Raw genomic sequence first — 13,127 nt, 5'->3', positions numbered from 1 at the left:
TCTACCTTGGTGGTTCACAGGCTCAGTTTTCTTAGCAGAAGTGTACTTTAACATTACATCTCAAAATAGTACGTTTTAAGTGATGCCCAACATGTAGGAAGTCAGAAATCTTTCACTTGGGAATACTTCTATTTCTTTGAGTTATGTCTTATTCTCTTCTGGGTCACTGGTTGTAAAACCCATCTCTTCTGGGTGAGAAGGTATGAGATGTGCACATTTCAAGTACCCAAGTACCCTGTCATGGCTCAAACAGAACGTGGTGATGTCTTCTGCAGTGTTTTTATTTCAACATTGCTCATTCCATTTGCTAAACACAATCCTAAGTGCTGACCAAGTTAACATTTTAAAAAGAGAAAAATTCTATATCAGACCTATTGTAGTGAAAAAAAACAACAAAACATTAGGAAAGAAAAAAGCAGTCATTTACACAAAGGCAGACAATCTACAGTCTGTCTTTGGAAGTCCAGGGTGAATCTTCTGCAGAGCCACTCTGAAAGAGCCTTCATAAGAAGCTTGTCACAAGGGATGAAGGTGGGTGTTATTTGTTTCAGAAGACTTCCCTTCATTCAAAATCAGAGGAGAAGAAGCTGATGTTCTTCCCAGAACACCAGGGCAGGCAGAGTGATAGTTCAAAGTGCTTGTCTGGCACATGTTCAAAAGATGCTGCTGTTGCCCAGGAAGTATAAGGCAATGCTCTATCTTCCCATTTCAAAGTTTACTTCGAAACAACTGAGCTAATTTAAAAAAAAAAAAAAAATGGACAGGAAACACCTAAAAAGTAAAGCAAGCAAATTCCAAGGGTTTCCTCTAACATAGGTGCTGGATAACTCTGCAGCTATTTGGAATAATACCTGTGAATGTCTAGCATTTAGCAGGAAGTAAAAACACAGAAAATGTCATAAACACAGAATAAGAAAAAATTCCTAGCATGTGCAAATTCTGTGAGAGGTGAAATCTGTCCAGACACTGTTATATGTTGCAAGAAGTTATGACAGAGAGAAGAAAATTGCCTACATAATATCTGTGCTACAAGCTCCCTTGCAGATATCCCCCACAAGAGGGATACCTGCTGTGCAAGTGTCAACCCCATCCATCTTTAAGACCTAAATTTTCACTAATGGTAGTACTAACATGATGAGGTTTGCTGTTTTAGTCAATCCAGTGTCAAAAGGCAGCAATCATGAGCATGGCTCTCAGCTAACATCAGGAGAAAAACTCTCTCTCACACATTTTAATTTAATTTTTAATTTTCCACAGATCCAAAGAATGCACCAAACAATGTACATTCAAAATCTAGAAAACAGCTATATGGCTCTTCAGAGCCTGAAGGGAACAGGTACTGTTTCTGTCATTTGGAAACAAAAGTATCTATTATATCTTGTTCTGAAACCTTCAACAAATCTAGTTGTCTACATTTGGGAACAACATGAGTGTAAGTCAGCCCTCCCTCTTATAGATATGGAAAACACAAAGTACTGTTCATTAAAGAGAGAGGCAGTGCTGATTTCATCAGGAATTATAGCCAGAAGAGTTACATGGTTAAGGACTTACACCCATTCAGCTGAAGAATATTTTCTGTCTTTGTGCAGTTACCTGGAAAAATTTAAGTCCTTGGCTTTATCTATTGTCTGAAAAGTTTTCTGCCTATAAACATTTTAGCAGTGAAGTTTATTAATGAAAACACCCAGCCAGATGTGTTTTTTGAGTATGAACTTCCATAGTGGTACCCAGCTGTGTATTTATTTAGAAACAACATTTGTAGCAGACTTTGACCCTGACACTATATCAGATGCTTTGATTTTATAACAGAGGGTAAGTGCTAACAACTTTTCTGTTCACTAATTAATTTATTTTCCATTAAGAAGTGTAAATTTGTCTTTGAAGGAAATCATTGGCTTTTAGCTACCCTGCACTCTTCTGCCTATTACTGTAATACATACTCAGAACTTTTTTCCTAAATTTCTGCTATAGTTGGGAATAATATAGAATAACTCCTTAGTCTACTTTGACATGAATAAGAAAACCCCTAATTCAATGTAAAAAGAAACTGGATCCTGTCACATGGTTCTGTATTACAATACTGTGTATTTCATCTAGCATGAATGGTATGCAAAAAGTTAATGGAGTTATGGTAGGTAACATACTTCCAGAACTGAGTAATGAATAAAGTCATAAAGAGACAGCATTCAACAGAACCAGTGCCAGGAATGGAAGGGGGAAATAAAATGTGAAACAAAGGAGTCACAAAGGAAAAAACTACAGGAAGGGCTTTCAGATATACAAAGGAAAATAAATATTTCAAAAGAGGGGAAATAATTTTTATGAAGCAATTATATGACAAGCAATTTTAGACAGAAGTGTTGAAAGGAAAAAAAGGAAATCTCTTTTGGTCTTATAATAACTAAGCACCTCCTTCAGTATAAAATTAGTTTATACTCATTACCACTGTGTCTCAAATTTTTTATCAGTACAAATGCATCCTTGGACATGAGTTAAGGGGGTTATTTTGTTCACATTTTCCATTACAGCTATGTTTTCCATTCATGTCACTTATTACAGTTGTTTTTATTGTTCCTGAAGTATCTTATTTTAACGTCCTATTTAGTTGATGTTCTGCTACTAAATTGCACCATTCTCAACATTTACTGGCATGTAAGGGACTGCTCATCTGGAGCCTGCAGTCCAGGTGTTGGGGGTGAGGGGTTCAGAGCAGGGGCAGCTCTGCTTAGCCCTGCAGCAACCAGGCACCACAGCTTCTGACCCTCGCCCAGGGGAGGCATGGCCAGAGGCAACAAGGCACAGGCTAAAGCAGGGCATGTGAAAAAAAAGTACCAATAGTAGCCCGCATTTGATTTTAGCAAAAATGCTAAAAATTTGGATCATGTTATTTGCTTTGACCACTAAATCCCAGAGAAATTTTTAACACTTTGCTTACCACAGCTGTTTTAAACCTTTACTTCTTGTCTGGAGTGTATAACAAAAAAGTTTAACTAAAGGTTAAGATAATTCATTAAAAAACAATCTCCAAAACAAAGACCTGGTGATGCTTTGGGGTCAGAAATTTTTAATCACGAAAGAAACCCAATATTATTCCCCTTCTGCTAACCTTTCCTTACACTTTTAATAGTCTCTCCCCTTACCTTGCCTCGACACCACACCCCTCTTTTCCCACTCCTGTTCACTCTCTCAACCAATCCTATATTCCACAGCCTTTGGCTGCCTCCCACTTTGGACATGAATGCAAGTAGCACCTTCCCAAGAAACAAGTAATGGGGAAGAGGAAGGGAAGTGAAGGGAAATGTGAGAGCTCTTAAATAAGTAATAATATTCACACTCTTAGGCAAACCTTAATTTACAGATTCAAGTGCTTTGGGAAAGTAAGTGATGCTGGCTCCTTTATTATTCACAGACAGTTTAAAGATATGTTTAATTTTAAGAAATCCATTGTTTTCTTCCTACATGATTTGTTAACTCTTGGCTGACACTGGGCATGGTGTTGCTGGTAGCAGGACAAGAAAGTATAATTACTGGCAGCCAGCTGAGCATGACTGCAGAGAGGAGAAGCTTCATCTCACCTTTCCCACCTGTGCACTCCTTCTGCGCCTGCGTTGTGCAGCCTGCTGGCCTCTGCATGCTGCCTGCGGAGCAGCTGCTCAGGTTCCACACCCACGCTTATTTACCTTCTCCCCAAATGAATTCTGCCAAAAAGGCAGATTTGAGGGTGATATAAAATGAGGATTTTTGACAAAATAGTGTCCCAAGGACATGCTACTCATTCAAAGGCCATATGCACTAAATCTGTACAAAAATGTACATTCCAAATAAAGTACGAAATACCCCAAACTCCAGGTGAAAAGTTACAAATTGTTTCATCAATGACACTGTTCTGTATTTATTGTTGTAAAAATCTCGACAGTATCTTCTTTCTGAGCCTTCATGCATGAAACAGCTTTTGGACAATTCTAGGTGAATTACCTAAAGGTGATCTGTTGCCATAAGGTGAGGGAATAAATCTCTTTTCTTTGAAATTGAACTGATTGTCCAACTTACTTAGACTGTACAAGTCAACTAGATCTGCAAAAATAACAGCAAAATGAAACCATCTGGTATTTAATAAATATCAAACAGAGTAACTTTCCTTAATGTATAGTTTATAATCAATTACCCATGATTATCATCTAATACCAAGGTGTTTGAATGTGTCTGGAGAAGGGCATCAAAGATGGTGAAAGTCTGGAAGGTATATCTTGTGAGCAGATGCTGAGGATTCTGGGTTTGTCCATGTAGAAGAAAAGGAGGCTGAGGTGTGACTTTATTGCTCTCTGTAGCTTCCTGAGGAGGGGAAGGATAGAGAGAGAGAGAGAGAGAGAGAGAGAGAGAGTGAGAGAGAGAGAAAGAGAGAGTTGATCCGTTCTCCTTGGGATCCAGGGATAGGAGTCATGGGAATGGTTCAAAGCTGCACCAGGAAAGGTTTAGACAGGACACTAGGAGGCATTTCTTTAACAAAAGGGAGGTCAAACCCCAGATCAGACTTCTTAGAGAGGTGGTCAATGCCCAAGTCATGTCAGCATTTAAGAGACATGTAGACAATGCCTAAACAACATGCTTTAACTTTTGGTCAGCCCTGAATTGGTCAGGCAGTTGGACTAGGTGAGCATTATAGGTCTCTTCCAACTGAGTCCTATTCTATTCTATTCTATTCTATTCTATTCTATTCTATTCTATTCTATTCTATTCTATTCTATTCTATTCTATTCTATTCTATTCTATTCTATTCTATTCTATTCTATTCTATTCTATTTCCCGCCAGGATAATCAGGAAAGGAATCCAAGTCAAGTCAGGTGTGAGCACTGCAGTAATTTTCTTACTGCATTAGGCAAACTAGTCTTGCTGCATAGTTGAGAGATCTTGCAATTAGGAGTGTGCTAAACATCAGAAGAATTGTCTCCTCTTTCACAGCAATTTCTCTCAGTGATACCCACGCCACATAAACAGTTTTGATCCAGTCATGCTGTCAGCCATTGAAAATGTGGATTCTTTAGGAGGATTTTATTCTTGGAAACATGGCATTGTACATCGTGCAAGAACCATTCCCACTCTCTTTGCAGTATAAATTTGATACAAGTCCTCAGCCTTAAGTCACACATGAAGAAATGCAAGGTTTTTTTCCTTTAAATATTATCTCCAGGACTTTCTGTAGACTTCAGGTGCCCATCAAGATACATGCAATGCGTGACTTCACTAGAATAAGAAGACATAACTTCTTGTAAACTTTAGAAAGATGAAATCTTCTATTCACACACAATTACAGTTCCTATTGACTCAGAAGTGTAAATATATGTGTGTAAGGCATTATATTGACCAAGGCATGCAGGCAATAGCTGCTTTTTAGCTGTTTACAGTTCACTCTTTTACACAAATATTTTTAGCTTTATAAGGGGTACTTAAGGGAGTAACAAGACCAATACTTGCTTTTACAAAGGAAGGTTGTAATAGACACAAGGCAAACCTGAAGGGGAACCCAAGACAGAAAGCATTTCCTCTTGTGCAGGGTTTTTGCTGTTTGCTTCCCTTAAAGGACAGAGAGTGATGTGCTTTTATTGCAGCTGTGTCTCTTTATATGGAAAATCATAGAATCATAGAGTGATTTGAGTTGGAAGAACCTTAAAGGTGGGGCCTAGCTCCCACCTCTCTGCCATAGGCAGGGACACATTTAATTAGACCAGGTTTCTCAAAGCCCCATCCAACCTGACCTTGAACACCTTCAGGGATGAGGTATCCACAGCTTCTCTGGGCAACCTGTTCCATTGCCTCACCACCCTCATGGGAAAGAATTTCCTCCTAACATCTAATGTAGAGCTGCTCTGTTTCATTTTAAAACCATTGTCCCTTGTCCTGTCACCTTCTGCTTGTGTAAAATCCCTCTCCCTCCTTTTTATCTGGTATCTATAACAGCTTTTCCTACTGAGTACACAAAGCAGAACTCCAGGGTATTGAATAAATATCCGAACCTTTGGGCACAGTGATGGAAGAAAAATGCCAACAAAAGCTCACGACAAAATATTCTCTGTCCTGTTCTTAAGCTGAATTAATGAAATAGGAATTTGAACATTTATTGGAAATACACAGCAATACTTCAAGGATATCTGAATACATCATTAACTATCTTTCTTAAAGGAAACAGATCTAAACTTTGGCTGGTTGCTCAAGTCGAAGGAGAAAATACTACAGCAAAGACCATCTTCTTGATTTAAAGAGTGGATCATGTTAGCTTTTAAAAGCATTATGAACGATTCCTCTGCTCAGGAAAATATAATTTTATCTCTCTAAAAATCAATTCATGAATCACTGGCTATATAGTTTGACTGTTCTTTAAAACCTCTTCAAACTTAGGCCTAAATATTATGCTTATTGATAAACTGGAATTTTCTGGCATAATGTGACCTAATTAAGCTCTTGTTCTTAAGTCTTGCTAAGTATCTCTATCAGTTAGCAGAAACACAGTCTTAATAATCATTTAATACATTTTCATTGACATTTCTGCACTTTCAATAAAAATTATACTATTGCAAACCTATGATTTCCATTACTTTCAAATTAAGTGTTTCTTTGTTTAAGTAATGAGCATAAATTAGTTCAGCGAGAAGACAAGAATTGCTTCTTAATTGTGCTGGAAGAAGTTGTTTTTTTAAACCTGAAGGTAACAAGTGTCATTTTGCATATATTAAGATTTAAAGAGGTGCTTCTGTTACAGCTGATGTGTAACTTAAGACTTTCAGAGTTGTAAAACTGTAACTTTATGCTAATTTATATAAATAATATATAGCCCATTTACAATACATTACGTGCTGTCCTTGATCCTCACACCACGCTTGGATTGGTCTGCTATTTTTTAATCAGCTCTGTCTCCACAGGCCTCGTAAACTGTTACTGGTTCCAAGAAACCAGGAAACAAGATTTGACCCACCAGCTTTCTCCCCTGTCAGTCACAGCAAGGGTTTGCACATGTCATACACCACAGAGCACATTCTTTCCTTATTAGGTGAGTTTGGTTCTCTATTTGAAAAATACTGTTGAATAAAATAAAAAAAAGGATGAAGTAGAGAGCTTGTGATATTCAGAGATAGTCAAAGCAGACATTTCAGAATAATTATTATGTGTGACTTTTCCAAAGTCTCAAGCCCTTGATCAGATGTAATTGTTCCATGCTTGCGGCTGTTCTTTTCACTGAAACTTAGCAGCAGGAATAACAACCAGGATCCTTTTTCAGCCCAGGTGCATTAAGGGCAACAGGGAGCACAGTGCCTGGAATGAAAGCCTGTCTGAGGCACCCACTGTGAGTGGCAGTCTGCTGAGACAGGCACGATGGGGGTGCAGATGGGACAGAGCTGCCCACCTGCCCTCAGGACATGGACATGTCCCTGCTCCCTCAAGGATGACAAACACACTCCAGCAGGTACACTACTAGGTCCTGGCAGCAGCTGAGCATCCACTTCTAGATGTGGTGCCTTGGGAAACACATGGCTGTTTCTCAGGAGTAAATTCTCAGGAATAGATAGTGTCATGAAATACAAGCCCTAAAAAAATTGGAAAACAGGAAGAGAGCAAACTGCCAAGGTTTCTGGTACAGTTTACAGTATGATTGCACACACCAAGCAAGTGCACAAGGCTCGATCCAGCTCTCCTTTTACACATAGGAGCAGTCCACATAAATACTGTTTCCAGTTGCAATGTGTCTTTCACGCGTGTGATGCATCATGCACTTGCCTGCAAAGCTGGAAGGACTCTTCTGTAGCTGGATATTACAGAGATGAAGACAGCAAACCATCACAGCAAAGGGTAATATGAAGAAGGAGAAACAGCTTTTATAAGCCATTTATTTGTAATATCAAGCATGCTATTGTCTGCCTTTTACTGACTTACTGATATTTCCTCTGGAAGGTCACCGACTTTTTCTTAATCCCATAGTTTCTGAAAGATGTCATATTTCCTGTGTGGCAGATTCAACTACTGGTCTTGCATTTTGAAAATTAAAGCAGACCATAAAATGCCATTAATACAAAGCCAGCATGATCTGTTCAGAAGGCATACAAACAGTTTCAGTGTAATCTGTAAACAAAATACATAAGGCTAATTATGCCTGATAACAGTATAATAATACCTGATTTTTGAATTGTGCATTTCACATTAAAGGGAATTGATCTGTTGAAGATGCAAGATGCATGTATAAGATAGCTATAAATGATTAAGAGCAATTTCTGGTGAAGGGCAAGATAACGTAGCCTGAGATGGCTGCCATACCTTACACAAGATATTGACACATCTCTGAAATCTTTGTTTTAAAGTTTCCTGCTTCAGGTGCTCCTGAGCTTAAAATTGTTCTTTGAAAGTGAAGATAGGGAGGTGCCCATCTGAAAAACATTTCTGAGAATTTTCTGCTCTTGAAATACTTTCTTAAAAGAAGTGGTTCAGTGGCAGTTTTATCCAGGCCAGTAAGTGCAGGAGCACTGGAGTGGCCAATTTGAGATGGCTGACAAACTTCCTGCTGAATTCTTCAAAATGTACCATCTTGCAGTCAGGTGACAGCATCATATCATCTCCACCAGTGGAGCAGCTTCCTCTGACGCCCAGTGGCCCCTCGGTCCCCTGCCTGCAGCACCCCAGCCCCTGCTGCAGTGATTTGAAACAATATTTGGGTTTACACAAGTTTAAGGTAACGGTGAAAACCTTCCTGCTCAGTCCTTGTTGGGATGCTTTACTTTGAACTGGACCCCCCAGAACACCTTCAATGCAGAGAACTCCACCATCAAACCCCTTCCTCCTGCTCCTGCCCACGCCTCACCCCCTCCCAGGGCAGCCTGAGTACAGCAGCCACAGCCTCCGGCATTCCAAGGGAAGAGAACTCCGTGCATGGGAACACATGGAACTCACACTGCTCCAGGCGCAGGGGAGACTGCTGCTCCGAAGGATGCAGGAGCAGCCCAGCACATCGCTGCTGCTCACTCCGCGCAGTTGTCCCGGCATAATGTGCCAGCACCGGCCGAGGGACACCATCCTCTGGGAGCAAGCTCGGGGATGAGGAGGAACTGGCAGAGCCGGGGAATGACACAGAAGGGTCACTCAGTACTGCACATCTGGCAGGGAGACTGTGCTCTGCTCGGACAGTGTGTAAACTGTGCTCTGCTCGGACAGTGCAAACTGTGCTCTGCACACACAGTGTACACACAACTGTGCTCTGCACTCACAGTGTGCAAACTGCTCTGCACTCACAGTGCAAACTGCTCTGCACTCACAGTGTGCAAACTGCTCTGCACTCACAGTGTGCAAACTGCTCTGCACTCACAGTGTACAAACTGCTCTGCACTCACAGTGCAAACTGCTCTGCACTCACAGTGCAAACTGTGCTCTGCACTCACAGTGTGCAAACTGCTCTGCACGGCCAGGCATGCAGAAGGGATGGCGGGGAAGGAGGCTGGGGTGCTCTCTGCTGTTAGTGTAGGAGTTGTCCTCACCCCCAGCCACCGGCAAATGCAGATGTGCTGTGGTCTGCTGCCACACAGAAACATGCACCAGCTCTAAAGAACAGGGTGAGATGTGCAGCTCTCATCCTCCTCAAAGGGTTTACAACTTGCCAGTAGAAATGAAAGCTCACAGGCCTGGAGGTTCAGGGTGTAACTTGCACATGCTTAGTCTAGTCCGTAGATCCTGGCGATACAGTAAATTCTTCACAGATAAGAAAATGCACAGGGTTTTTTGTGGGCTTTGGTTTGCAGGAATTGCAAGATATGTTTTGCGAGATAACCCCTATCTTATCTTTATTTTTTCTGTTCTAAAGTAGAACAGTCTGGATGCTAATGCCATTTCTGCCACAATATTAACCCCATCAGGCAAAACAAGTTTCACTAAAAGAATTTTAGGCTTGGCCTGAGATTCAAAGAGTTAAAATCTGGCATTAGGGCTACAACAGAGTTTCTAGCACTGGGACATGACGCCTTCCATGCTACAGAAGGCAGGGAGCCAGAAATAGCTGGATAAACTACCCTCCCTGCTGCTCTCCCTACTACCCTTCTCCTAAACCACTCTCCTTTCTCTGGCTAAAGCAAACAATGGTTGACTGCTAATACTCTTGCCATCCACTCATTTTGTGTGAGTATATATATTTATACTGATTTATAGTATTGAAGTCCTCGTGTTTTTTTGGTATGATACTCAGGACCAATACCAAGTGACTGATAAATATCTGCCAGATACGTCTTCACCAGCATCACACTCCTCACACCAATACTTCTGCAGATTTAGTATTACTTTTTTTCTGAAAATACATTCACAGTTTCACAGGAACACAAAGAATTCAGCAAGACTAGACAACAGATGTTTTTATTCAAAACATTTATAGGTTAACATACCCCACCTGCACCCAGCTTTCTGTTTTATCAACCTCTATATGTCCATAGTTCTTGTCTCAATTTTTTTTCTGAGGCCTTGCACACCTGCATACCTGCCTTGTTTTAGTCACGATTTTCTCCCTTCTTTCATGGATAACATGCTACACTTGCTATTTCCCATCTCATTATCTCTCTCCTAGGCTGGCAGCCATTTAAGCCATCTGACCTACATTCCCTCTGACCTTTATTACAGAATTTCTTCTCCCAAATGACCAGCCTCCCCATCTTATATGTACTGTAGCCATTTCAGGTGTGGTCTATATATTCCCACACTCCTGGCCCTAATTACTGCCCTGTGTTTTCCCCCTGGAAATCTCTTTTTCTTTTTCCCCTCAAATATGCACCATAAACCTGGTAATCGACAGGACACAGATACCCACATACCCGCATTCCTTTTAGTGGTAAAGAAAGGAAGAGACCATTTGAGGCATGTTTAACAAATGAAATTACCCAAAGCACATCCTGGAGTAGATCTTCTCTGTCTAGGGGTATAAGCAAAGACAAACTATCTGCTATTTAAAGACCTCATTTTCACAGACAGAAAAAGCTTGTATGAAGGATTTATTGTTTTATACTCACGAGCTCTTTGAGGTTCTAGGCTTTTGAACATAAAGCAATACTTTATAAAAAATTTATTCTTAAATCCCCTTTCTTTAAGTAGACCTTGAAGGTAAGAACTGCCTTACAGAGCATGTCATCACCTCAGCTGTCATTACATCACACAATAGCTTGTAAGATCACACTGTATTTGGGATTGCACGTGCAGCATGGAACTCACCAGTATTCACCCAATGCAATTGCATAAAAAACAGTGTTTCCTGGGGAAAAAAATGCCTGAGAAGCAAAATGGGGCTTGCTTTTAGTCATTGCAGTACATAATACTTTCCTACCTGACAGCAGAGAAATTTTATTGAAGTGTGTCACTCAGAGCAGCTGCGTAGCCTTCAGCTGGTGCAGCCTTCATCTTGTGCCAAGTCACACAGTCACACCTCTGGAAGTGGCTCAGATCAGGACACTGCTCACAGCCAAAGTCACAGCAACCAGAGCCAGCTCAGGATGGCTGCTAAACCTGCAGCCACAGGTCTTCTACACCCACCCTGAAATGAAAAGGTCACGGCAGAGGCCTTTCCTCCTCCAAGGAGGAGGAAGATACTCCATAGACCTTGAATATAAAACCAGAAGGTGAAAAAGCTCATAGCTCTCACCTTTCCTGGAATCTTGCTCAGGCTTGCCAGCACAACTTGATCCTTGTCTCATACAGAAGTCACTGGATAGGAAAAGCAGTATGTCAGCTCTCAGAAATTCTGAGAAGAAGGAAACAACTCTAAATCCCCCTAGCCTTAAGCCCTTTCAATTAACTTTGGGTTTTCCACATTTGATTCAAAACATCTTGTGTAATTTATTACTTAGATTTTGTAGAAGGCCAGCACAGTAAACATGGACTTGTATTCAGCAATAAATCTAATCAGGAAATTGGAATGGAAATTAAGTACATAAAGATGATCATCACAGCTTGATGGAACAACATAATAATTCAGTGTCTTATTGGCCATATATTCAGGGGTTTGTCATTTGTGTACTTCAAGAGAAACGAGAACAGATCACTCAAGCTGCCTTTCTGAAGTATTCCTTAAAACCCAAGGAGTCAGGAAAGGAGGTTAGAGGTGGAGGTAGGTGTTTGGGACCTTCAACTTATTAGAGAATGCTGATTCATCAAAACTCTTTGTGATTCATACTTTTTATAGCAATAAAGCTTCTGAAGGAAAGGTTCTTGGATGGAAAATTGCTGTGTTGTTCAAAAAAGAGTCAAGATTTGTGGGATGTGAGGCCAGAAATTTAGTTCATGAGTAGCTCCCAGTAAGGATGGATTGTACATTCTCTTCTAACCACGGCTGTCCATGCAAACACCTATGGACGGGGTCACTGGAAGAGCAACTACTGGGGTCAAGAGCTACTTGAGATAATTTTCACTTGAAAAGATTAGGAGTTGAAAATCCAAGCCACTGTGCAGCAGAAGTGGCTTTGGAGCAGAGACAGCCATCTGTCAGGGGCCTGAAGATGCCCCTCATTTAGCTAACCTGGTTGCCCTTCATACAATAAGAAGTGACCAAAAATTTTAATAGTAATCAGAGTATCAAATTTTTATGTTTGACACCAAACACCAGTTTGCCTAGTCAGTAAGACTACAAATGAAACATAATAAATTAGAAATGTATTTTTTTTTATTAACCTTGTGATCAGAAAATGGTTGCCCATATCAGATGTGTATCACTCTTTGAGGATACCGAGGATCCATGTCTACAATTCTTCATTCTAATAATAGCAAGCCACAGCAAAGGTTGTTTTTTTTTTTTAACCCAAACATTTATAGAAAAACAAAACAAAGGTCATAATAAATGGAAGTTTAAAAGTTAGAAGTTCAAAGAAGGCAAGGAAGGGAGGAGAAAAATAATGGGTATAGCAAATAATTACAGTACCATATGAAGAAGGTATTTAAATACAAAGCTTACTGTGCTTTTAAATAGCCCAAAAATAAACAGATGTACAAAGCCATTTCCAATTTTGATCATTTCCTTAAACATGTCTCTTATACTGACTCACAGGAGTAATTTGAGGACAACACTTTTAAGAGATGCTCCTATGGAAACACCTCCCTCATGCTGTTGCTTGCCATATATTTC

This window comes from Pseudopodoces humilis, chromosome 6 (assembly GCF_049639895.1).
Source record: "Pseudopodoces humilis isolate 2021_Gansu_Grassland_sample_001 chromosome 6, ASM4963989v1, whole genome shotgun sequence".
In the NCBI taxonomy this organism is placed as follows: domain Eukaryota; kingdom Metazoa; phylum Chordata; class Aves; order Passeriformes; family Paridae; genus Pseudopodoces; species Pseudopodoces humilis.
Note: the sequence above shows the minus strand (reverse complement) of the source record.